Source organism: Panulirus ornatus, chromosome 14 (assembly GCF_036320965.1).
Source record: "Panulirus ornatus isolate Po-2019 chromosome 14, ASM3632096v1, whole genome shotgun sequence".
In the NCBI taxonomy this organism is placed as follows: Eukaryota; Metazoa; Arthropoda; class Malacostraca; order Decapoda; family Palinuridae; genus Panulirus; species Panulirus ornatus.
Genome location: NC_092237.1, coordinates 8637354 through 8664800, shown reverse-complemented (window position 1 = coordinate 8664800; position 27447 = coordinate 8637354). Strand labels below are relative to the sequence as shown.

Genomic DNA, 27447 nt, shown 5'->3' with positions numbered 1-27447 from the left:
GTTGTAGATCTTCCACCCTCCCAACCCAGCCCACCCCAGCATTACCTACCTAATAATACAGCAAGAGGGTAGAGACTACAGGGCCCGGGTAATGGACAATATCTCCGTAATCAATCTCTCTCTCTCTCTCTCTCTCTCTCTCTCTCTCTCTCTCTCTCTCTCTCTCTCTCTCTCTATGGACTCATAGGAATATATATATATATATATATATATATATATATATATATATATATATATTTTTCCACAAAGGAAGTTACAGAGAAGGGGGCCGGGTGAGGATATTCCCTCAGAGGCCCAGTCCTCTGGTCTTAACGCTACCTCGCTGAGGCGGGAAATGGCGAATAGTATAATATATATATATATATATATATATATATATATATATATATATATATATATATATTTATCCCTGGGGATAGGGGAGAAAGAATACTTCCCACGTATTCCCTGCGTGTCGTAGAAGGCGACTAAAAGGGAAGGGAGCGGGGGGCTGGAAATCCTCCCCTCTCGTTTTTTTTTAATTTTCCAAAAGAGGGAACAGAGAAGGGGGCCAGGTGAGGATATTCCCTCAAAGGCCCAGTCCGCTGTTCTTAACGCTACCTCGCTATCGCGGGAAATGGCGAATAGTATGAAAAAAAAAAAAAAAAAAAAATATATATATATATATATATATATATATATATATTTATATATATATATATATAGTACAGGAGATTGGCGCCACGTAAGTGTATAACAACATATAAGCAAACACACACACACACACACACACACACACACACACACACGGGCGCACGGACGGACTGACGGGCGCGCGCGCGCCTAATAAAAACAACCCTGCCCACCCTCTAGCGGGAGGAGCAAACACTAGCTAGAGGCTAGATAAACACGGGCTAGGATATAACCTAGGAGGGAGGTGGTCCAGCACAGCCAGGCAACAACAACTGACGCCACCATGATCATGTTACATAGTAAACCCGATGATGATACATACGCTATGATGATGTTACATAGTGTGACGCTCCGATGATGATACATAGTAAACCCGATGATGATACATACGCTCTGATGATGATACATAGTAAACCTGATGATGATACATAGTAAACCCGATGATGATACATAGTAAACCCGATGATGATACATAGTAAACCCGATGATGATACATAGTAAACCTGATGATGATACATAGTAAACCCGATGATGATACATAGTAAACCCGATGATGATACATAGTAAACCTGATGATGATACATAGTAAACCTGATGATGATACATACGCTCTGATGTTACATAGTGTGACGCTCCGATGATGATATATAGTAAACCTGATGATACATACGCTCTGATGATGTTACATAGTGTGACGCTCCGATGATGATATATAGTAAACCTGATGATACATACGCTCTGATGATGTTACATAGTGTGACGCTCCGATGATGATATATAGTAAACCTGATGATACATACGCTCTGATGATGATACACAGTATAACGCTCCGATGATGTCACATAGTAAACCTGATGATACATACGCTCTGATGATGATACACAGTATGACGCTCCAATGATGTCACATAGTAAACCTGATGATACATACGCTCTGATGATGATACACAGTATGACGCTCCGATGATGTCACATAGTAAACCTGATGATACATACGCTCTGATGATGATACACAGTATGACGCTCCGATGATGTCACATAGTAAACCTGATGATGATACATACGCTCTAATGATGATACATAGCATGACGCTCCCATGATCATACATAGTATGACACCTTGATGACAATGACATGTCATATGACACTCTGATGATGACACACACACAGTACAGCATTACACCTCTGGTGACACACACACACACACACACACACACACACACACACACACACACACACATCCCGGTGCCCTCAATAACGCATGGCCCCATTGGTACATCCCACTAAACACCAGTGAGAGACACACATGTCTTTCCGGGAGTCAATACCGTACCTAAACCTGTCCCGGGAGTCCCACATTTAGGGGAGAGTTTATGGAGACAGACTGTCGCCCCCTTGGGCAAAATATGGGACCAAAAAAAAAACTTTCAAATATATGGATAAGGATGTGGTTCAGCAGCGAGCTATTGGTATGCTATACATGGGGCCAAAAGTGGAACGTGTTTCTCCCAACTTCTGTTCCCTTGCCTCGTGCATGTGGGAAGAGCATGTGGAGAAGGTCCAGAGGAGCGGAAAGGAAGATGTGTGCCATCTATCTATGTAAAGTGGACCTACCAACCTACTTACCTACCATCCCCTATCTACATCTATCTGCGTATCTACCCACAGCATCTACATCTACCTACCCAGTACCCCTTATCTCACTTTCCCTTAAAAAAAAAAAAAGGGGGGGGGTGTTTCAATGGAAAGTTGGCCTTTCGGTGTGTAAGCACACGACAACAACACCACACTTGTGTACACACGAACCCCTACACCACCACACATTTGCCACACTCGAGAAAGCACACAAATATGGTTTCGCTACGCTGCCATGTTTTGATGCGAATGGTTCTTTAAACTGGTTCTCCAGCCACACCACACATTAGCGTGGTTCCTTTTACCGTTAATGTAACCCACACTGAAGAAATGGATGGTTCCTTTTACCGTTAATGTAACCCACACTGAAGACATGGATGGTTCCTTTTACCGTTAATGTAACCCACACTGAAGAAATGGATGGTTCCTTTTACCGTTAATGTAACCCACACTGAAGACATGGATGGTTCCTTTTACCGTTAATGTAACCCACACTGAAGAAATGGATGGTTCCTTTTACTGTTAATGTAACCCACACTGAAGAAATGGATGGTTCCTTTTACTGTTAATGTAACCCACACTGAAGATATGGATGGTTCCTTTTACTGTTGATGTAACCCACACTGAAGAAATGGATGGTTCCTTTTACCGTTAATGTAACCCACACTGAAGATATGGATGGTTCCTTTTACTGTTGATGTAACCCACACTGAAGAAATGGATGGTTCCTTTTACCGTTAATGTAACCCACACTGAAGATATGGATGATTCCTTTTACCGTTAATGTAACCCACACTGAAGACATGGATGGTTCCTTTTACCGTTAATGCAACCCACACTGAAGATATGGATGGTTCCTTTTACTGTTGATGTAACCCACACTGAAGATATGGATGGTTCCTTTTACTGTTAATGTAACCCACACTGAAGACATGGATGGTTCCTTTTACCGTTAATGTAACCCACACTGAACAAAATGGATGGCGGTTCTTTTTGACAGTGTTGCCGGCAAGCCACGCCCGCCCCGGACGAATCAACTACGGATGGTCGGTTCGTTCAAGCTACGACCAGCCCCATCACAGAGACGTTGTGGAAGGGGGAGCTGCTGCTGCTGTGGCGGAACCAGGCGTCAGATAACGTAGGGAGATGGATGGTATACCACAACAACCACCATGCTGCTGGCTGCCACACCACAGTGATGGATGGCGCGGCGACCGCACAGCGAGGAGGAGGAGGAGGAGGAGGAGAGGGTCAGGATGCAAAGAGGAAGGAGGAAGGAGGGGAAGGACTCCCTCCATACAATGTGACTCGGGAACCAAACCTACGTACACCACCGAGGTGTGTGTGTGTGTGTGTGTGTGTGTGTGTGTGTGTGAGAGAGAGAGAGAGAGAGAGAGAGAGAGAGAGGGGGGTGTAAGAGTGAGAGATAAGAGGGTGGGAGTGAGAGAGATAAGAGGGTGAAAATGAGAGATAATAGGATGGGAGTGAGAGAGGTAAGAGGGGAGAGAGAGAGTGAAGAAGAGAGAGAGAGAGAGAGAGAGAGAGAGAGAGAGAGAGAGAGAGAGAGAGGTAAGAGGGTAAGATAAAGGGAGGTAAGAGGGTGGGAGTGAGAGAGGTAAGAGGGGTGGGAGTGAGAGGGGTGAGAGTGAGGGAACTGCAGGCTGACAGGAGGGAGAGGAGGTTGCTGGGTCAGTAAGGCAGTGGGTGGGTGGCTGACATTTGGTCGATTCTCATGTAATTATGGCGCCCGTTGTCACCCCCACCAGGCACATTGATCCAGGCCAGAGTGCTGCTTTGTGTTGCCCTCCATCATACTCTATCACCCCTCTTCATTCACTCTCCCTCACCGTCTCCATCACCCTTCCTCACCTGTTTTCCATCACACTCTTCACCTGCGTCCATCAACTCCCTCCCCCTCGCCTACCTGTTTCATTCCTTCACACGAGACGAGGGAGAGAGGGCTAGAGGAGGAGGAGAGAAGAACCAGGTGAAGATAGCAGAAGAGAGAGAGAGAGAGAGAGAGAGAGAGAGAGAGAGAGAGAGAGAGAGAGAGAGAGGCTTCAAATAGAGCAACTAGAAACTACGAAAACAAAGAGAGAGAGAGAGAGAGAGAGAGAGAGAGAGAGAGAGAGAGAGAGAGAAGTAGAAGTAGGAGTGGTAGAGAGGTGTGAGAGTAGGCAGAGGAACGAGTGATACGGAAATGAGTGTAAAACTGATGTAACGGCAACAGTAAATAAAACGCGAGGACAGGTTAAAGCGTAGAGGTAAGGGATCATAGGGCAAAGGTGAGAGTAGAAAGGAAGAGAAGTTTGGCCAAGGTAAGAGAAGAGGGCACTTAGACCAGGCGGAGGGGGAAGGTGGTGAGAGTAACCACATATGGCATGGGCAGGGAATGGTTGGTTGTGAGCATAGAGCTATAACCATTAGGTTGTACATAAGTCAGGTCTATAAGTGTCACAGGAAGCACCTTAACCACCATTAGACTGAAAATACCGTGTGACCGTGAGTCTACAGACGAGTATGGTGCAGCACGTCGTTCCCCATATACCACAAAAGCTCCAATTAGCTCTATCTATCCCTTGCGCGATAATCAAACGCCCAGATTTACAACACTCGTTGTTTTTCATACATTCTTCTGGTATTACTGCAGACTTAAGAATTAATTCTGTTACTACCATGTTGAGAAACTTTTTAACCCACGACATCATTTCTGATGTCCTAAATTTTGCTGCCAAGCTTGAGATATTCGTGTATCTTTAATTCAGTCTTTCTCTATCAGTGTTTGATATCATCTATAACAAAGTTGTTAACGCTCCTGCAACCGTCCTTGTGGTATGTTCGAAAGAACTTCCGAGTTCAGACATGGGTCCGTTCCATCTCCTACCATTTTGAAGATTCCATTTCCTTTAACTCACCCTTTAAAAAAAACTCATGTGTCGCATCTGTCTTTAATTGAAAGAAAATTGAAAAAAAAAAAAAGCTGTAGGTTATGTTGTGCAATGAACGAATTCCAGAAGAATAATATTCCTCCTCCTTCCAACAACGTTTCACAAATGGTATATAAAAAGTGAACCATGTTTATACATGAACTTGTGCAACCTTAACCGGGATGTAGATCCATGTTGGCCTTCGTTTATATATATATATATATATATATATATATATATATATATATATATATATATATATATATATATATTGGAAAGGATCACAATTTCGAGCGTGATCAAGATATTCCTATGAGTCCACGGGGAAAATGAAACACGCTAAGTTCCCAAGTGCACTTTCGTGTAATAATCACATCATCAGGGGAGACACAAGAGAGAAATATAAGTCAGTAGATATACATCGAAGAGACGAAGCTAGGACGCCATTTGGTAAACATGTGACAATCACGCTAAAAGTATATATATATATATATATATATATATATATATATATATATATATATATATATATATAGGTTATTAGGTACAGTAGGGTTGAGGGTCAAGTCAATTGGGAGGTGAGTTTGAATGGAGAAAAACTGGAGGAAGTGAAGTGTTTTAGATATCTGGGAGTGGATCTGTCAGCGGATGGAACCATGGAAGCGGAAGTGGATCATAGGGTGGGGGAGGGGGCGAAAATTTTGGGAGCCTTGAAAAATGTGTGGAAGTCGAGAACATTATCTCGGAAAGCAAAAATGGGTATGTTTGAAGGAATAGTGGTTCCAACAATGTTGTATGGTTGCGAGGCGTGGGCTGTGGATAGAGTTGTGCGCAGGAGGATGGATGTGCTGGAAATGAGATGTTTGAGGACAATGTGTGGTGTGAGGTGGTTTGATCGAGTAAGTAACGTAAGGGTAAGAGAGATGTGTGGAAATAAAAAGAGCGTGGTTGAGAGAGCAGAAGAGGGTGTTTTGAAATGGTTTGGGCACATGGAGAGAATGAGTGAGGAAAGATTGACCAAGAGGATATATGTGTCGGAGGTGGAGGGAACGAGGAGAAGAGGGAGACCAAATTGGAGGTGGAAAGATGGAGTGAAAAAGATTTTGTGTGATCGGGGCCTGAACATGCAGGAGGGTGAAAGGAGGGCAAGGAATAGAGTGAATTGGAGCGATGTGGTATACAGGGGTTGACGTGCTGTCAGTGGATTGAATCAAGGCATGTGAAGCGTCTGGGATAAACCATGGAAAGCTGTGTAGGTATGTATATTTGCGTGTGTGGACGTGTGTATGTACGTGTGTATGGGGGTTGGGCCATTTCTTTCGTCTGTTTCCTCGCGCTACCTCGCAAACGCGGGAGACAGCGACAAAGTATAAAAAAAAAAAAAAAAAAAAAAAAAAAAAAAAAAAAATATATATTGGAAAGGATCACAATTTCGAGCGTGATCAAGATATTCCTATGAGTCCACGGGGAAAATGAAACACGATAAGTTCCCAAGTGCACTTTCGTGTAATAATCACATCATCAGGGGAGACACAAGAGAGAAATATAAGTCAGTAGAAATACATCGAAGAGACGAAGCTAGGACGCCATTTGGTAAACATGTGACAATCACGCTAAAAGTATATATATATATATATATATATATATATATATATATATACACTGCATGTATAGATATCATCAAAATCCTTTTCAAAAACGCTATGTCAGAGCTTATTAAATTTGGCTTCATCCTCCTTCAAAAGCACTCAATCCATCAAACAGTTTCAATAAACACCTGGAGCATCACGACAGCTGACGCTCGTGTCAATACGTTTGATAAAATCTCGGCCATTTCCGCTTAACCGATCGCCGCTGCGCCGGATAACTGGGACTGACATGTCAATTACGCCCGGTAAAACAGTATGTGCCATCAAAGGTCGTGGAAAATGGTCCGAAGACAGATACATATATACAAGATAAGTCTCGATTAGGGTGAAAATACGGCAGCTGTGAAAAGTCCATGTGATTTAAGGCCTATATGATGTTGTATAGGATCACTGACGAGGTTACAAGATAGTAAACACAAGTACATGAGAAGTGATGTACGTGCTAATGGAGACGTTTATCATTAAGAAGATGTATATGATGATGTACGTACAAGATTGTGAATAGATGTACATATTAGTGACCAACCGTGCGTTGCTGTGAACAACCGTGCATGACAAGTGAACAGACATACATGAATGAACAGACGTACACGAGTACATAAACCATGATATACCTACATGTGTTAATGAACCCACACACACACATATACAAATATATATCGCAGGAGGTCACACTGGTGCGCGTGATCTAGTGTGTGTGTGTGTGTATATATATATATATATATATATATATATATATATATATATATATATATATATATATATATATATGTATGTATGTATATTCGATACAAGACAGGCCCAACATGCAACGCTTCTACATGGCATCGCATAGCGTAGCCTAAATTTTGGATCCTAAGGATCCTCTCTCCTAACTCCCTGCAGATGGATCCGTTACTATCCTCAATCTCCTCCACCTCAAATCCAACCCTTCAAGCAGGCACCGCATCAATCAAACTGTCAGTGGCTGCAGCTGCTGCAAAGAAACGCAGCCTATCAGCGACTCGCTGGCAACTTGTACCCCCCCCTCTAGTTTCTTCTGGAAGGTAATCATCCACCAGCCTATCCTCCTCCTCCCACTTAATGCTCTTCATGAATATCGGTCTTATATACTCACGTCTTTGAACCCTAAAAGTATATGCTCTTCAAGACTCGATCATTAGCTTCTGAGTACATTAGAAGCATTTTCTTTCTTTTTTTTTTCTTTTTTGGTCGAGCACTCGGCGCGTGATTCAAACATTATTCTGCCGACAAGTACATTTTACCTTCGTCTCCATACCATTACTAAATTTATCAACTACTGCCTATACGAGAAAACTCTGAGCAAATGTCGAATAATCTATACGAATAAATCAAATCAAAACATAAAGCAATCTATCTACTTAAATGGCTTTGTCCACCTCAACGTAACTCAAGCCTAACCTTTAATGTAATCCTAACCTACCTACCTCACCGTTACTCTAACCTACCTTAGGGGTAACCCTAACCTAACGCTAACCCACCAAAACGTAACCCACATCCCCCTACCTCAGCACAACCAAAGCCTAACTCAACGGAAGCGAACCTACCTTACCCTACCTCAACTTTACGTAGCCCACGATTTTAATATAAGACCTGGACCTGACTGACCCTCGTCAGCTCCCCACTTCCGGATAACTTGCTCGGAAATCCTCAAGTCCATCAAAAAAAAAAAAAAAAAAGATCTCTTTGCCAGTTCCTATCACGCTCATTTCTCATCACACAGTTTCCATGATTACATCTGTCATGCGCACACCACTATGGGTAACATCAGCAAGCTCGTTTATCTTCCGCGAACTATCCACCTCCACCACAATGAATAGGCTGCTGTGGTGGAGCAGGACCATCCATCCCCCTTGCTCTGTGGTTATGGCCCTATGTTTCCTCGGGTATTATACTGTTACACGATTTACGTTTTCTTGCAATCATGACCCCCCGCTGAGTGGCGGAAGCCTTATACAGATCATTTTGCGGAATAACAGACCCTAGAGGGTACTTTCAGTGTATAGTTCATGTCCCTGACTTTTCTCTTTCTGTAATATATACTGGAGCTTTTAACGAGCAGGGGGCGTCTGGCAGCGGGGGGTCACACACTCTCTAGGGCCCTAACACTTGAAGGGGGCAAAGGTGTGTGGGTCTTAATGAATTGGAATTTCAACATTTGGTTAGGTTACGTTCCTACAGGCTAAGATGGACTGGCAAAACAGTTGTTATAACGTTATACTCAATGATTAAAAAGTCCTTTTGTCTTTCTGCTGTTTAGCAATATGGACAACAGCGAGCAAACGTAAGCCTAACTGATAAACCTTTTCCGCTGACTTCAAGTGTTGCCGACGCGTAAAGTTGAAAGGTAACTGGGAATCAATGGCTTTACTTTACGCCCAAACTACGGCTGCAAATCCAGCCATAAGCCCAAAATTTTAATCGTGGAAACCCTACATCTCCTGACGAAAATACACCGTACTTGAGAGCTTGTGGGTCTACAGGATTTACTCTCTTTCCCTCGACACAGTAGACGATAGCAAGCCAAAGGCAATGGGCAGCTCCGTCGTCATAATAGCCACGCCCGCACAGATGAAATCGCCAACGGTGCTCTTAATTCTTTTAGACCATTACTGGGGAGAGGGAGGAAATCTGTCTTTCACATTCTTCTTGCTGTTGTTTTATCACCTTCCCATCAAATGCTTAAATGAGACACACTGACCCGCAAAGTAGTAATCTTAATGCGTCATTCTTTCCGAAAGGGGGAACAGGGCGGGAGTAAATGAGGGTTATGCAACGGAGAACAACATTATTTACGGTTTACACTACGGTGGCTCCGTCGACACCCCCACACCCCTCTCAAGGTATGACCCAGTATCCAATTTTCGTGAAGTGAACGCCATTCTCAAGGGACACGACGTCGTACATCAAAGTTAAGGGGAAAAGTTAATCGCTAAACATGTTAGTGAATCGGGTTTCTGTCCTTCTTATCTATCGTGAATAGAGATCTGGCAGGCCTTTAACACATTGTACTGCAGACGCAATTGCTATATCCACATCGCTTGGCAAATACACACGTCTCTCGGATGTAAGTAGCTTGACTATCTTATCAAGCAGGCTCTTCTCTTATCTCTCCCCCACTCAGACCGACACACCTGGTGTAAAACAAATCGCTGTCAGTTCAGAGAGATAGAGAGAGAGAGAGAGAGAGATAAATGTGGCGGGGGTTATTTGCAACGTAATACGAGGCGCTCGTAATCTGAGCGGGAGAGATATGCATGTCCGTGCAGCTAAGTCGGGTTAGGTGCGATATTATCATATTAAGTATTTAGATGAGAGATTACAGGGATATCTAATTTTTTCGTCTATTCCTCCCCCCACCCCCTCACCAAAAAAATTATTTGCAGACTTTAAGACAGCGAGAGAGAGAGAGAGAGAGAGAGAGAGAGAGAGAGAGAGAGAGAGAGAGAGAGAGAGAGAGAGAGAGAGAGAGGGCATTGTTTTCTAAGTTGGAAGTCACCCCTCACTCATCTCCCTTCCAAGGTGGGCAAATTCAAGGCCCCCCACCTAGCCTTTTCCTATAACTTATTCTCTTAACTCTGGTTCCGATTTTGTTGCTCTCCTCTGGACCTCCTCTATCAGCTCTTTTGCGCTTCTTTCAGCGGCGGTGACCAAACTTGCCAAACATTTTCTACCTCTGGCGATCTAAGACAGGAAATCAAAATAATAAAATCCTTCGACCATCTCGACCTGACAAGCTACGTAAGGGTGGATTGGTCTGACCTCTCTCGCAGTAATGGATACGAAGAAATTCGTGGGCAAAGCGTTTTACCACGACGAGACAACGTACTTCCCCTTCAACGGGATGGTTAACATGTGGAAATGATCTATCAATGAGAGCTCTTGAAAAGCAGTACCACAGATACGGTTAAGAATAAACCTGATAGGGTAATTTCGCCTCTAGTCCACGAGTAACATTATCTGTGCGCTCCTTAGTTACATGAAAATCGACAGATTCATTTGAAATGAAATATCTGTTGATGTCTTTCTTCTCTTACCACACTAATCTCTGAATCTACAATCTCTTCCACAATCACAAACGGCCTCGTTAGGATCCAGTGGTCTGTCTGTAGCTGTTTGAATTCCTCTGTGTAAATACACATTCTGGTTGTGTGAATATATATATGACACCAAAAATAAAAAAACAAAAACAACCCACAATGCATTCCGCAGTGATAATATTCTCACTTGGTCGAAACCAAGAGTCATCATTTTGAAGAAATACAGAAGCATCATCACCAGGACTCATCGCACTTCCCCAACTGACCCTCGCCAGAATTTCGTGGCACAACACGCCATCTGCGAAGCCTGTGACTTCACGACTCGCAAAACTAATTAAACACCGAGGAATAACGAGAGGCAGATAGATAGAAAGACAAACTGATAGAAGGCTAAGGAGAGAAAATCTTATTCTCGCGTCGCGTATCCTAATCTAGCCAAGGATGTCCAGCAAGAGTATAGGACTCCTGCATCCAACTTCCTCCCTCCCACTGTGGTAGTGCCTCCGCCTCCCACTCTCTCTCTCTCCCTCCTACAGCAGTAGTGCTTCTGCCTCTCACTCTCTCCCTCCTACAGCAACAGTCCTCCGCCATTCCATCCCCTCCCTCCCACAGCAGTAGTGCCACTCCCTCCCATTCTCTCCTTCCTACAGCAACAGGCCTCCACCATCCCATCCCCTCCCTCCCACAGCAATAGTGCCACTGCCTCCCATTCTCTCCCTCCCAGAGCAATAGTGCCACTGCCTCCCATTCTCTCCATCCCACAGCGATAGTGCCACTGCCTCCCATTCTCTCCCTCCCACAGCAATAGTGCCACTGCCTCCCATTCTCTCCCTCCCACAGCAATAGTGCCACTGCCTCCCATTCTCTCCCTCCCACAGCAATAGTGCCACTGCCTCCCATTCTCTCTCTCCCAGAGCAATAGTGCCACTGCCTCCCATTCTCTCCATCCCACAGCGATAGTGCCACTGCCTCCCATTCTCTCCCTCCCAGAGCAATAAACCCACTCAGCAACGCGAATAAACCGCCTCTACTGGCAAACCCAAGGCACAACCAATGGCAATACTTAGCGCGAAAACTTGTGGGGGTTCGTTCAGGCTTCGCGGAGTGAGGCAAGTACCTTACGGTACAACAGGAGACTGACCCAACCGAATGCTGGAGAACAACGAAGGAATTCTCAACAACTGAGAGCAAATAATGGGAGGTTGAACAGTGGAAGAGCGAGACAAAAATGGGTTACACAAACATATATATATATATATATATATATATATATATATATATATATATAAACTCCGGATGGACATGGGGAGATAAATACCCTTAAAAATCATGGGGAGAACTCAACATACCGGAAGAAGCAGAGACATAAAACTATAGAAATAAACTTTGAGGGAAAAATTAACATCTCTGCTCCAGCAAAGGCACGGCAGAGACAAAAGAAAAACGCCGGGGAAGCTTTCCGGGAGGGAACGAGAAACAAACGAGAAACAATAATGCGATTCCACTGTTGATGGAGAGGTGCATGAAAGGTCTCCCTCCTCCTGCGAGGTGAAGCACTATTACGCTGTTCGGCGGTCATACACCACCAGAGGAAACTGGAAGAACCCATGAAGCCGATCTGTGAGGCAGGAGGAGACGTCAGCGAAGGAAAAATACAATGGAACGATGAGTGAAAAGGTTGTGGAGTGGGGGAGCTGTGAGGAGGAGAAAAAGAAATATAAAATTTCGCAAGGATTTGCAGGCTGGGTAGCACCCCCACACACATGCCTGTGATACAAAGTCGAGAACAAAAACAAAGGCATTTAAACCATTGTCCATGTATGGATTAGAAACGCGGCTAGGAGAGAGAAGACAATATTCCCGATACAAATGGGGACAGAATGGTAAAATGGATGATGGAAATGAAGAAAAAAAAACAAATACGAATTTTACAAAGCACAAACCAGATGCAGATGTAGAGAAAGTTTACACAAGAGAAAAGAAAATACAGACCGGAGTGGTTGGGAGAGGCTGTGTGGAAAGCAGAGAGAACGTATAGTTAAAAGAAAGAGAAATAAGAATACTGATGGGTGGCAGAAATAACAGCTCCCAGAAGCACAGTGTAGAATGGAAGTGCTTGTGTAGCACAGCGGAGTTATGAAGCTAACAGGTCTGGCGAGAGAGAAACGAGAGAGAAACAAGTGGAGGGAACACATAGTGAAGACGAGAACAACGGAAGGGAAAGAAGGGAGTGGAAATACCGACCTAGGATGAAAATATGAAGCAAACGAAAGGGGGAAATACTAGAGAACAGAACGAACACTTTTAAAAAGTAAGGAACAAGTAATGTTACCCATATATAAAAATCGCCGAATACACTAACGAGAGGAGAATGGTAAAAAGACAGAAAAAAAATTGAAATGTGGATTTATAATTAATCATATGATGAATATGAAGGCATCTTGTGAGAGACTTCAGCATAACAGGGATCTGTATGTACACTTGAATAATATTAGGGGAAAAACACACACACACACGCAAGACAGGGTGAGAGAGCATTAAGAAAGAGAGAGGCAGAACATAATATACAGGTCCCAGGTCTGGGAGCGAGAGATAGCACCAGGACCAGCTCCTCCGCTGGGCTGTAACTAATGGCTGGACGATGTGGTCGAGGCACCAATACATAACAGACCGCAGCACAGCAGCCGCCCCTCACGCTGCTCTTCTCCCAGCATCACCCAGCGCGATCACCAAGACGCACACTGACACACTAGCAGCCCTTGGGCGTCACGGGGGAAACCACAAAAAGTGAGAGGGAAGACACGCAATGCCTCTCTCAGAGAGAGTGTGAGTGGGGAGGGAGGTCGAGCGCACAGATCATAATCATCGAACATGCAATATCCCCTTCACCAAGGAAGGGAGGGAGGAAGGAGGGAAGATGACGACTACCCCGACACAATCGTATTTTCGAACATGCAATACCCCCTTCACCAAGGAAGGGAGGGAGGAAGGAGGGAAGATGACGACTACCCCGACACAATCGTATTTCTCAGTGCCAAGACGAATCTCATCCTCGAGGAAGAAAACATCCAGGATGGCAAAGAAACACTGGAGGATAATCCCCGGCTCCTGCCGATGATCAAAGGAGGCTCAATATAAACAATAAAGGGCGCCTCTAGCGGCCATCGCGGAAGACACTCACACAGGTCTCACGACCAGTCGAATGACGGGATACAACTGTGCAGAAGCTGCCTCTCTGGGAGGGGGGAGTTCAACCTGATGGAAGGTCCTAGTTCCCCCAGGAAGTAACCTCCAAAATACTCTATCCTCAACTGAATAGAGTGGTGATGAGACAACCCGAAGCCAATTAAGAGGGGTCATTTATTCCCTTGAATTAACTAAATGTCTTGTTGGTATATCCATTCAGTGTATCTCTTGTGGTAAACAGATCGCTCACACCAAACTCTGCCTTCCGGTCGTGGAAACAGAACAACGTACAACAATAACACTTGCAGAGTTTAAAGCTCACCACAACACAGGTAAATTCTTTTTATGTTCAATTTGGCAATGAAACTATGGTAGGACGCAGCCAAGCAACAATGAATTTATCAAAGACACAGTAAGTCTGTCCTTTTACTTCAGGGGATGAGCGACTATGAGTTGAACTCTACAGAACTATATATTTGTGACTGATTACTGTTGAAAATGTGGAACATTCGTTTTGCATCAGTGAATCTGTAAACGAGAAAATTTTTCGGCTAGAAAGACCTACGTTGTCTGAGCACAGGTTAGGATTCATATCAACACTTAAAGTTCATTACCTACTCCTATCAGATTCATCAGAAAACGGTAAGTTCAATTCATATCCGAATATTTCACGTGATACCGCAGGCGGTATAATAACGCTTCCACTTTACCACAGACAGCTTGATATCATCCGCTGTGAGGAGGAGGAGGAGGAGGAGGAGACATAACCCCCACGAGACACAGTGTTCAGCATATTCAACTCTGCTGCCACTGATGGTGGACATTGCAAGCCAAAGCGTTGTAACCCCAGCGGATGTACTAATGGGACATCGATTCGGCAAATGTCGATACAGAGCAGCTCAGTCCTCTGCATCGCCAGACTGAAGGATACAAGAAATTTCTGGAAAGATGAGAAGAAATAGCTCTTTATAGGAACAGAACAGCAGCAGGGCAGATACAAACTAACCCACCAACACGGGCGCGCGCGCATACTTCACACACAAAGACGTGCGGTGAGTGCTACGCGTCAGCCAGCCACCTGACTTAGGCAAAATCTCGTCGAAAAGAAAACGTAGGTGCTCTCTCTCTCTCTCTCTCTCTCTCTCTCTCTCTCTCTCTCTCTCTCTCTCTCTCTCTGGCACATAGCCGCCAAAAGAAAAGATAAAAAATGTGATTCACTGCCGAACGTAAATTCCATTTCAATTGGCCAAGAGTCAATGGCAGGACCGCATCCTGCGATATATATATATGAACTGTCGCAAGCGTCGTTACCAAGACTTGAACAGCACGTACGGTCTCTTGCAAGGCTTCTTGCGTCACATTATGGCAATAGTGCACATCAGATAAATCTAATTCCGCGCAAAACGAACATCCAATAACTTTTAATTCCCTATGCAAACCGAGCACCCACTAAATCTAAACCCCGCCAACCCAAACTGATCACAACCTGTTAATTCCGTTCCACGAAAAAAAAAAAAAAAAAACTGAACGCCCAAATTAATTCAATTCCACGTAAACTGAAAATAAAAACAATGAATTTAATTCCACACAAACTTAAGGTTAATCCCACACATTTAAATTTCACATCACACTCCGAATTTAGGGACGTATTACAATTTACTGTACATCTGGACGTATATCTCCTACAACGCATGTATTTTTGATGGAGACAGACGAATATAACAGACAGGAAATGGTTAAGGAAACTAGAAATCACCAATTTCTCGCGTGGCAATGATCAAAACACCTCTTAAGTAATTACATATATATTGGCATAAGTTCACATTCATTAAATGAAAAAGTAATACTCATTCAAAGCATTTAAAGTCTCTACAACATTTCATTATAACGTAGTTTAAACGTTACAGTCATCTACGAAGTCCCCGTTATAACGTAATTTAAAACACCGTAAAGCTTATATATATATATATATATATATATATATATATATATATATATATATATATATATATATATAAAACCTCTGCGTTGTTACACTTTTCACCGTTATTAAGTTTTCGTAACGTTTCCAGCAGTACTAGGTCTAACCTGTTACAATCTTCTGCAGTATCTCCCGCTATAACAAAATACGTCATAAGCTTTTATATAACACTTGCGTTGTAACAGTTTAGTCCGTTCAAAGCTTTTATATAATATTTCCGTTACAGCGTAGCTGAACCGCCATAAGCTTCTGTCATCTTTCCGTGACAGCGTAGTCGCATCCCCACACACACACACCCTAACACGCACACTTGGACGTTTATAAACGCTCAATTTTTTTTTTCTTCCTTGGCTCTGTGTATGCTGCCGACTGAAGAGAATCTCGCGCTCAACTTGGCTCGGCGGAGGAGGCGGTGGCGCGGACGAGCGTACAAAAACGAAAGCATACTCCATCACTTAAAGACACATCCAACTTGAACACCACCACCACCTCCTCGTACCAACTGGCCAGTATTCATCGGACAGGATCGTCCGTCTTATAGTCTCACAACGGCACAATAACAACATCCAACATGTCAGGTGAGGGATGTAGTTACAGTACCACCGCCTTCCGAGGAGGAGGAGGAGGAGGAGGACGAAGACGACGACGCTGCTTTGAGTTCCTCGCGAGTTTCTCCCTTTCTCAGTGTGTGTGTGTGTGATTTCCCCCTCCCTCCCGTACGTCATTATAAGAATGCTAAATCATATCATGAATTACTGTAATGCGGAATCTCCACGAGAGTCGTGTCCGTATTTGCACAAACGAGAAGAGAAACAGTGTTATAAACCAGAGTTAGGTCAAGACACACGAGTGGCCTCGGAACAGCATTTCCCGGCGGGCATGGTAATTTCACGAGTCTGCCTTACATGAACACTGGGCCTGTACAAATAACTCCGTCAAGATGGCGATATATTTTTTTTTTTACTCTCTCTCTCTCTCTCTTACCCACCGTGAACAAAGGCATTACCCAACCTATCCAAACCCGACCGTTTCAATTTGATTAACCTTAATTGATGTTTGCTTACGTAGTTATGTTTGAAAAAAAAAGAGATGCTTTTACCAGGAGATAAAAATCTATCAAACCAAACATTACGTTGGCAAACTTTAACAGTAAGAGTATTTTGGTCAGCGAGGAAACAAAAAAAAAAGAAAAAAAAAGAAGGATCGGGTAAACTGTTCATGATATATTCATTCAGACGTCCTGTGTTTGTTATGGCTAATAGAGGCCGATATCAATTTGCCATTGTTTACTGAACTTGCAAAATAAAACAAAAGCATGTAGCTTATTTTTTTTGGGGGGTAGGGCACGTGTCAAAACCTCTAAAATCCTATAAAAGCCCATGATTTACAGAACACTAATAAAAAACAGTAAGAACGAGGCGGGTGAGAGAATAAAAAAAGAAAAAATCTTGCTCTCATTAGAAAAAAAAAATGAATTGTGATGAGGTCATGGCCATTTTTTTCTTTGCCAAATCAACTTTTGGATTCTCTATTAATATCCCCATAATCAATATGAATGAGAGTATGATTTTAATATATATATATATATATATATATATATATATATATATATATATATGTGTGTTTCCTTGCGCTACGTCGCAAACGCGGGAGACACTGACAAAGCAAAAAGAAAAAAAAAAAAAAAAAAAAAAAAAAAATATATATATATATATATATATATATATATATATATATATATATATTTTCATTTTCATTTCATACTATTCGCCATTTCCCGCATTAGCGAGGTAGCGTTCAGAACAGAGGACTGGGCCTTTGAGGGAATATCCTCACCAGGCCCCCCCTTCTCTGTTCCCTCTTCATATACACTAGTTCCTTGCTCATTGTGAGTACTGTGCATGACGTAAACCACAGATATCTTACAAGAAACTTAATGCTAAGCTTAATGCAGAGAGGCAAGAGCAGTCTGACACATTGCATGACGATAAGGGTTTAGAAAGTGTGTGTGTTTCCAAGTCATGTCCTGGTTGGGGAGGGCGCGGGGCGGAGGGAGCTGTGTGGCCAGCGGTAAATCGGCTTACGACAGTCAGTTCCTGCTTGTATTTAAAGCCACACTAAATTTTTTTTTCTTTTTTAGGTGCGGAATTTAATCTGAAGAAAAAAAAATTAATATTTCTAAAAACAGAAAAAACCTTTGCACGTTTGTTTTCATAAACTCCTCCTCTGCCCACACGTTAACATTCATGGCTTTACGTAAACATACAAAGTGGAAGTCGGTGGGAGGAAACATTAGTTTGAAATACAGTACATAATGTCAACCAGTACTAAGAAAAATGTAAGATTCCCTAGACATTTTAAGACTTTACACGTAATGATAACTCTATTCTCCCAAGTTTTATATCAAATAACTAGCCAACCAATGATCATAAATGTATTCAGTTGAGTGGAGGATGACAAGCTACCATAGAGAGAAAATTCATAGAAAAAAAATTTGAAGGAAAGAAAAAAATCTTTATTACTTCAGCGAAACAATGTTTTGACATTTAGAGAAGATCACATGAGCAAATGTTCATACGCAGGATAAGCCCCGGCTGAAAATGTGAACAAGAAAAGCCCAGTGCGTGTAAAATGGGAGAAAAAGAATTAAAATGAATACTGTACCAGAACGTAAACCTGTGGATTGTTCACGCTACTACATCATGTGAGAGCGACAGGTAGTACCTGGCCAGGTTAGGGACGTTCCATTCACAGAGGAAATCCAATACAACGAAAGATATCAACGAAAGTTATATTGTCAGAGCAACGTAAAAAAAAAAAAAAAAAAGGAAAGTAAATTCTGATCTTCCTACATAACGAACTTATACCTTTTATGGATTTGAATACTTTCGATATGCTTTCAAACACACACGTTTTGAATTACATGGCAAGACCAAGAAAACACAACACTGGAAGGGAATCGAGTGCCCTTTATCCGAATAAATATAGCAAGACATATTCAAATTCCCTAAGTAAATATTAACTTGCTCCTGTTTACAGCACACACAGCACCAGCAGAAATCCATCTAGAGGAAACATCTGAATCAGTTATAAAAGAAATGATAAATTCAATTCGGAATATCGCGAAAACTGTTCACTGCAGTAAAGAGACAAAAATGTCTAATTCTAATTATCTTTCAATATTTTAATGTCAAAATAACAGAAAAACAAATATATGTTCTCTCTCTCTCTCTCTCTCTCTCTCTCTCTCTCTCTCTCTCTCTCTCTCTCTCTCTCTCTCTCTCTATGATAGCCTATTGTGCCTTCCATTATATAATGAATGACAATGGAGTATATGGGCTGAGCCCGTGTATCTATTTACCCTCTTCCTTTTCTCCATTGTTCCCTAGCATTCTCTTCCCCAACGCACTCCCAAGATCCCTCCAACAAACCCCTCCCAAATTTTTCAAATCCCAAAACCTTTCCCTTCAATCACGAGCGATTTTCGTGGCTTATCTCTCTCTCTCTCTCTCTCTCTCTCTCTCTCTCTCTCTCTCTCTCTCTCTCTCTCTCTCTCTCTCTCCATTAGGGGGATTAGCGCCAAACCTTTGTCACCTTCTCATCTCTAATCTCTTGCTTTTAAAGATCACACATATATGGTTAATTTGTCAATAACAAAAAATCAATTTAATCTATTCCTACATTTTGTCACGTGATAGCATATCAACATTCATCAAACATATCATGATCGCCTTTTATTAATACATGTCTAACTCGCCCTCCTTTGAATATGACACCCTCGCCTCCATGTAACCTTGCAGTCTCTCCTTCGTTAAACATGACAAGCTGCCTTCAGGGTAAATATGACACATCCTAAGCTTCATTTAAAATGGCAACGTAACTTTCACTACATATGACAACCTCGCCTTCATTAAACAAACAAAGCGTTCACTAAACATGATAGCCTAGCTGCATTAGGCATGCATTAATCATGACAGCCTTGCCTTCATTAAACATCACAGCATCGTAATTAAACAAAAAAAAAACTTAGCATTCATTAAACATGGAAGCCAAGCATTGATTAAACACGAAATTCTAACCTTCATTAAACATGGAACCCAAGCATTGATTAAACACGGAATTCTAATCTTCATTAAACATGGAACCCAAGCATTGATTAAACACAAAATTCTAACCTTCATTAAACATTACAGCCTAGTCTGATTTGAACTTTAACCGCCTTGCAATCATTTGACGTGAGAGGCTCGCCTTTAGTTAATATAACAACCCTAACCTTCATCAAACATGAAAGCTTTGCCATCGTTAAACATGGGAACGTAACCTTCTTGAATCATGGCAACGTATTCTTCGTTAAACATAGTAGTAGGTGTTAAACGTGACAGCCTTGCCTTCATTAAACATAATCTAGCATGCATTAAACGTGACAGCCTTAACCTCATTAAACAGAGTCTATCATAAATCATTAAACGTGACAGCCTTGCCTTCATTAAACAAAGTCCAGCAGGCATTAAACGTGACACCCTTACCTTCATTAAACATGACAGCCAAGCGTGTATTAAACGTAACCGACTTTCATTCATCAAACGTGAGAGTCTCAACTTCATCAAACGTAACACAACTCATATATGTACACTTAACCACAACAATGTTTCATTCAAACTGATTATCAGCACCATACACCTACGTACGTAAAAACTGTCCAACAATGACATCGTGCAAAACTACCACGGTTGTCATTTCAACTTCAAAATGGTTGCTGAAACAAGATTAATCAATTAAGTACGAACTACTATAATTCTTTAATATCTTGCACGTTCCAAACATGAAAATTTCATTTCAAAACAAATACAGACGAACATAAATCTCTCTGATATCAGGTCACTATAGTTTTGACCCCCGAAAACCTAACCACCAAATCTAATGAAACTGATGGTCTTGTACCCTAATAGCTATTCCAGCGGGGTAATTAACCACAAATGAGGAAATAGGAGAGAGTCCAATAATTAAGAGCCACCAGATCATGTCCCAGTTCTACCACATACTGCAAACGCGTAAAGTCAGTCTGTGTGTATTGTTGGATCTAAAGGTCACCGAGTGTTGGATGATCAAACAGATGATAATACTCGTCACACAGAGCAAAAATAATATTGACATTAATGCCTCGCACGGTTCGTAAAGCAGAAAACGGAGTTGGCCAACGCTGGTCCCACCAATGTTAAACCCCCAGCCAGCCTCGTACTGTACAGGTGATTATAATGTAAGGGTTATTGTGGTGTACTAGTTAAGTGTTGTGTGTGTGTCCATCAGTTCTTATCTATTTTCCTGCAAAGTAAAATTACTACCGTTAACAGAAGAAACCTCCAAATATCGTTTCTAAGACGCCCTATCAAAGCTGAAATTTCTATATGATTGTGTGTGTGTGTGTGTGTGTGTGTGTGTGTGTGTGTGTAAAGCATTTATAGCAATACTTAGATTATTCCCTAAGTTAAAAGCATTAACAAAAGATAAACGATTCCGATGCGGAAACACTGCAAATACGTCCTTTATCCCAACATTCTCTTTTTTTTTCCCCTCCCTCCCTAACGCTCCTGCGCTTGTGTTAGAATTCGCAATTAGTATTTAGCGAAATCCTATTCGCGTGGCCGAGTATCGTCCCTACATAAAAGTAGCGACTACAGAGAGTTTCCAATTTCAAACGGGCAAAACTTCCCACTCCGAGCCTAGCTTCGCCATCTGTAGCCTATAATAGAATTGTCAACCATTGTTGCCACTCCATGGGAAATTGCTGGCCAACAAGAGGCATGCAGCTTCAAGTTACGCAATATATATATATATATATATATATATATATATATATATATATATATATATATATATATATATATACATATATACGCTTTTCGTCTCCTGTGTCGACAGTTTTTCTCGACATCGTCTTGCACTACAATCATGCCTTTTCCAGAGGAGGGAGAAATTAACCTTCAAGGAGAAAGAATTATAAACTACAATCACTAAACCCAAAGCAGATATGATCGCAGTGACAGAAATTGTGGAGAAGTACAGGAAGTTCACCCAAACACGTACATCTCAGAGGAGGGTCAAAGCTGCCTACCCATTCTAGGTCAAAGCTAACAGAAGCAGAGAAAATGCAGCTCCCCAACATACGTAATAACATCAGGAGGAGGTCACAGTATACCATGCATATCTCATATTGAATATATTTATCCCCAGTTTATACTCGGCCCAAAAGCGTACGACAAAACAGAAGATATTGGAGATATCAAGGATATACACCCTCTTCCTGACAACAGTTTGGAACACAATAAGGCTTTAATCACTTCCGATAGGGAAAAAAACCAGTCTGTATAAATTTCACAAAGGACATGTTGCCCCTTCATTAAACAACACGAGAAAGTTGTATATTCCTAGAATAATGAATGATGGCTTCCATTGCATTCTTGAGTCCAAAGTCGTAAAACATTGTTTCGGTGGCGGTAAGCGTCATTACACGAGTTTTGGAGACATAAAACAGTAAATGACGGTTTTCAAGGCAAGAAGAAACTGGTTTAAGACCAGAATTCCATGACCTCTTCTTGTATCGGAGAGTGCTATGATATAAACACGTATAATACTGGAAACTATTATATACTAAACTATATATGCAATCACAGTACGTAGATATCTTCCCAAATTGCTGATGATAAATTTAACGGCTAAATATGTCACATAATAATTTTACTTCAACCACTTGTTATCATTATCGTATCCTAACTCACCGAAGCTGCGCAGATAATAATAATACTACGCTGTAGCTATTTTGTCGAATTTTCGGCTACGCAATACATAATTCATGCAGCTGGGGTACGTTAAAATGTGGATAAAAAGTCTATTTTAGCTCTGCATCGAAGCCAATTTTGGGGAAACAGAAATTGTGGAGGTTTATTAATGTAAAAGCATGGAAGGCCTGGATGAGGTTTGACGATGAATGTAATGTTGGCATATTTCAACTACCATTAAGTAATTCGCTGACTACTTTCTTTTCCCTTTATTCCTATCTATGACTGGTGTTTAAATCGCCCTTTTTTCCCTTTGGGAATATGCAAATATAGATGTACTCACACAAATTTGAGTTCGGATGACCGAGAGAATCAATTTTCACCCTCAGTCAGTTCACCGGGGGTTCGTACCCGTCGTCATAATGAAGTTTAAGGAAAGTGTTGGGTTACCACTGTCAAGCCTCATCGACCTTACCTACCTACCTACCTACCTTACCTACCTACCCTATTCCCAACGGGAAATTCTCTGGGAGAATTTACAATTGTCGGCAAAGAGAACTTCATCTGAAAGACTAGGTGTCGAGCCAGTCGATATGAATGACGTTTGAACCATACAAGTGCTGACGAGTCAGTCGGCAAAATAACCACTATGTATATATTCTGTGGAGACTTTTGGCGGTCCTATTTTTGGGCTACCTAAAACCCATTTTTATTAATGAGAACAAATTTTCCTTTTGTGCTTCAGAACCCTCCCCAATTTTGTGGCTGGAATAGAAAATGTATCCTAATCTAAATTTTCCTTTTGTGCTTCAGAACCCTCCCCAATTTTGTGGCTGGAATAGGAAATGTATCCTAATCTAAATTTCCTTTTGTACTTCACGACCCTCCCCAATTTTGTGGCTGGAATAGGAAATGTATCCTAATCTAAATTTCCTTTTGTACTTCACGACCCTCCCCAATTTTGTGGCTGGAATAGGAAATGTATCCTAATCTAAATTTCCTTTTGTACTTCACGACCCTCCCCAATTTTGTGGCTGGAATAGGAAATGTATCCTAATCTAAATTTCCTTTTGTACTTCACGACCCTCCCCAATTTTGTGGCTGGAATAGAAAATGTATCCTAATCTAAATTTTCCTTTTGTGCTTCACGACCCTCCCCAATTTTGTGGCTGGAATAGAAAATGTATCCTAATCTAAATTTTGTAAGCAGACCGCCAGAGCTTCGTTGAATATCCCCTAAATCTTTACACACACACAAAAAAAAAAAAAATACCAAAAGCAACCAGCAGAGGGAAAAGGAGAAAGGCAAGAATAAAACACGGGACTAAGGGAACTGCATCCATACATAACCTAAAATAAAATTTACAATTCATAAACTAATACTAACTACTACTACTACTACTACTACTACACACACACACACACACACACACACACACACACAGTCATATCTACATTCTTTCACACTACCTAACATTGGAGACACACCAATTACGTTCATCCAAATCAAACTACTAAAGTACAGAGGGGCAAATTCCATTTACGTTAATGTACGTGACACTATCAGACTCCCAACCCCAACACTGATCTCGCAGCGCATGACCTTCCTCTGTGTTCAAGTAATCCTTGAAGTATTATAGCATTTTTGCCATTCAGGTAAACTACCCGAGTACTCTAGGTTCACTTGCATCACGGGCACTGATGTAGTTATGTTCTCGAGTCACAGAAATAACATCACTTATCAAGTCTCACTTATATAAGTATATCAGTCATGTGTAAATGAATTAACACTTATCAAGTCTCACTTATATAAGTATATCAATCATGTGTAAATAATGAATCAACACTTATCAAGTCTCACTTATATAAGTATATCAATCATGTGTAAATAATGAATTAACACTTATCAAGTCTCACTTATATAAGTATATCAGTCACAGAAATAACGTTACTTATCAAGTCTCACTTATATAAGTATGTCAATCGTGTGTAAATAATGAATTAAAAATATGCCAAGCTGGTACGTTTAGTTCCTGAGGCTACCAGGTCCACTACGACTTTACTGAGGTGTTTAAACTTTATTTACGTAACTTTATTTACTCATAAAATCTGAGTTTATACATCCCTGTGATGGAAATGATGCTTGTTATCACCATACGTCTATCAAAATTGCTTTTATACAATCCCGTTTTTGTGTTAAAACTGAGCTTAAAGATTACACAGAAATAAAAGTAAGCTATATCTTAGATGAATAACTAATTCATCAAGTTATACATATATATTAGCTATAAATCTAGTATCTAATATCAAAGGAAGTTGCTAAACAATAATGTTGCTAATAGAGCAATATAACCATTTTCGACAGAAACCGCTGCTGGTGACAGCGGTGTGACCTGTAGAGTGGGTTTCAGTTTCAGACAGATTCATCTGATCTCCGGCACTGTAAACCACTCTCTATACCAACAGTTATTTCAAACAAAAGAGCCAATTCACTTTCAATCTCACTTTGTTCGCAGAAACGATAGTTAGAATATGTTTAACCCTGACGATAAATATTCTGCATATATTTCTTCCCAGTGTGTAAAGAACTGGTATAAATCACATCTTTAACATTTCATAATTTTTCTATGAAAACGTACGACAATCATTCCATGATTTTATTTTCTATATTACATTAAGTAAAATGTGTCCCAGATTTCACAATTGGCTTATATATATATATATATATATATATATATATATATATATATATATATATATATATATATATATATATATATATATATATATATATATATTCCTACGAGTCCACGGGGAAAATGAAACACGAAAAGTTCCCAAGTGCACTTTCGTGTAATAATCACATCATCAGGGGAGACACAAGAGAGAAATATAACAGTCAGTTGATATACATCGAAGAGACGAAGCACTTGGGAACTTTTCGTGTTTCATTTTCCCCGTGGACTCATAGGAATATCTTTATCACGCGCAAAATTGTGATCCTTTCCAATATATATATATATATATATATATATATATATATATATATATATATATATATATATATATATATATATCTTCTCGTACACTCATGGTGAAGAGTGTTATCCTTCGTCCTTCCCCACTAGACCAAGTTTATCTATCAAATTTCTTGTATACTAATCTTTTTAAAATGTCTGGCCTAATGATCTTCATCATAGGTCGCTAGCCGTTAAACCCAATAAACTAATAAACTTAATCGTTTCACTTTTTACAATATCATCAAACCAATTTTCTCTGATGCTGTTTAAAAGTATCCCAGCTTTGATGTCAAGATCTTCTACCTTACTTTTCGATATTACATTTTCTCGACTGAGAAGTCTTTCATTCTCCTTGGAACCTACACTGGATATTTATTTTCATCTTACTTAATCATTTCATCTTCCCAATTTCTACGAATATTCAACATCTTTACATGTTTAGTCTCTTACGGCCAACCAGCGTTTGATAATTCCAAAAATCAACCATTTTCATTTATGACTCACAGTGCATTTGAGCTAGTCTCTTCTACAATTTTTTCAAGTCAAATTTCTTTCTCCTCCTTACCGTTTTAGAGTTAGTATTTTCAAAATAATTTCTCGCCTAAATATTGGCATTATCAAACTCATGAATATTTGTTTCTAAATTCTACAACATTTCTATGAAATCAAATCTTACTGACCTGGCATTAATTTTTCATCTCGCCATGAGTAACACTAGGATTCATGTTTATGTAAATATAACAGACAGGCGTAATTAGACTTAGTTATTCAATCCTCTGATTCTTTACAATAATTCCTACTATTTAGTTATGTATTATCGAGCTGTCCGTCATAAAAAAGAAGTCGTAAAGCTTAATAATAACTTGATTATAACTGACACGATCATTATTTGGTTTGAAGCAGCCATTATCGTATCTTTCTACCTGTTCAATAATATATACTCAAAAATTCCTCATATACTTACTCACTGACTTGGGTGTTCACAGATCTTTATACATTTCTCTAACAAAAACAAAAACAAAAAAAAAATTGAAAGATACAGAAGCCAGGGACTCATTGTCGAAGTAATAGCAAATACGGTGCTGTACACAACACGGTACTAGGCTATTTAAAACCAAGCTTATTAACCTATCTTCTATCTTTACTAGGCTATTTAAAACCAAGCTTATCAACCTATCTTCTATCTTTACTAGGCTATTTAAAACCAAGCTTATTAACCTATCTTCTATCTTTACTAGACTATTTAAAACCAAGCTTATCAACCTATCTAAATATCTTTACTAGGCTATTTTAAAACCAAGCTTATTACCCTATCTTCTATCTTTACTAGGCTATTTAAAACCAAGCTTATTACCCTATCTTCTATCTTTACTAGGCTATCTAAAACCAAGCTTATTACCCTATCTTCTATCTTTACTAGGCTATTTAAAACCATGCTTATCAACCTATCTTCTATCTTTACTAGGCTATTTAAAACCAAGCTTATCAACCTATCTTCTATCTTTACCAGGCTATTTAAAACCAAGCTTATCAACCTATCTT

The 27447-nt window shown here is 40.7% G+C and overlaps 1 long non-coding RNA gene across 1 annotated transcript in view; it reads right to left on the bottom strand.

Annotated features, from left to right (window-relative positions):
• The window catches only part of LOC139753066 (uncharacterized), a 253298-nt gene that overhangs the window by 175903 nt on the left and 49948 nt on the right, over window positions 1–27447 (bottom strand). The gene's annotated exons all lie outside the window — the stretch shown is intronic.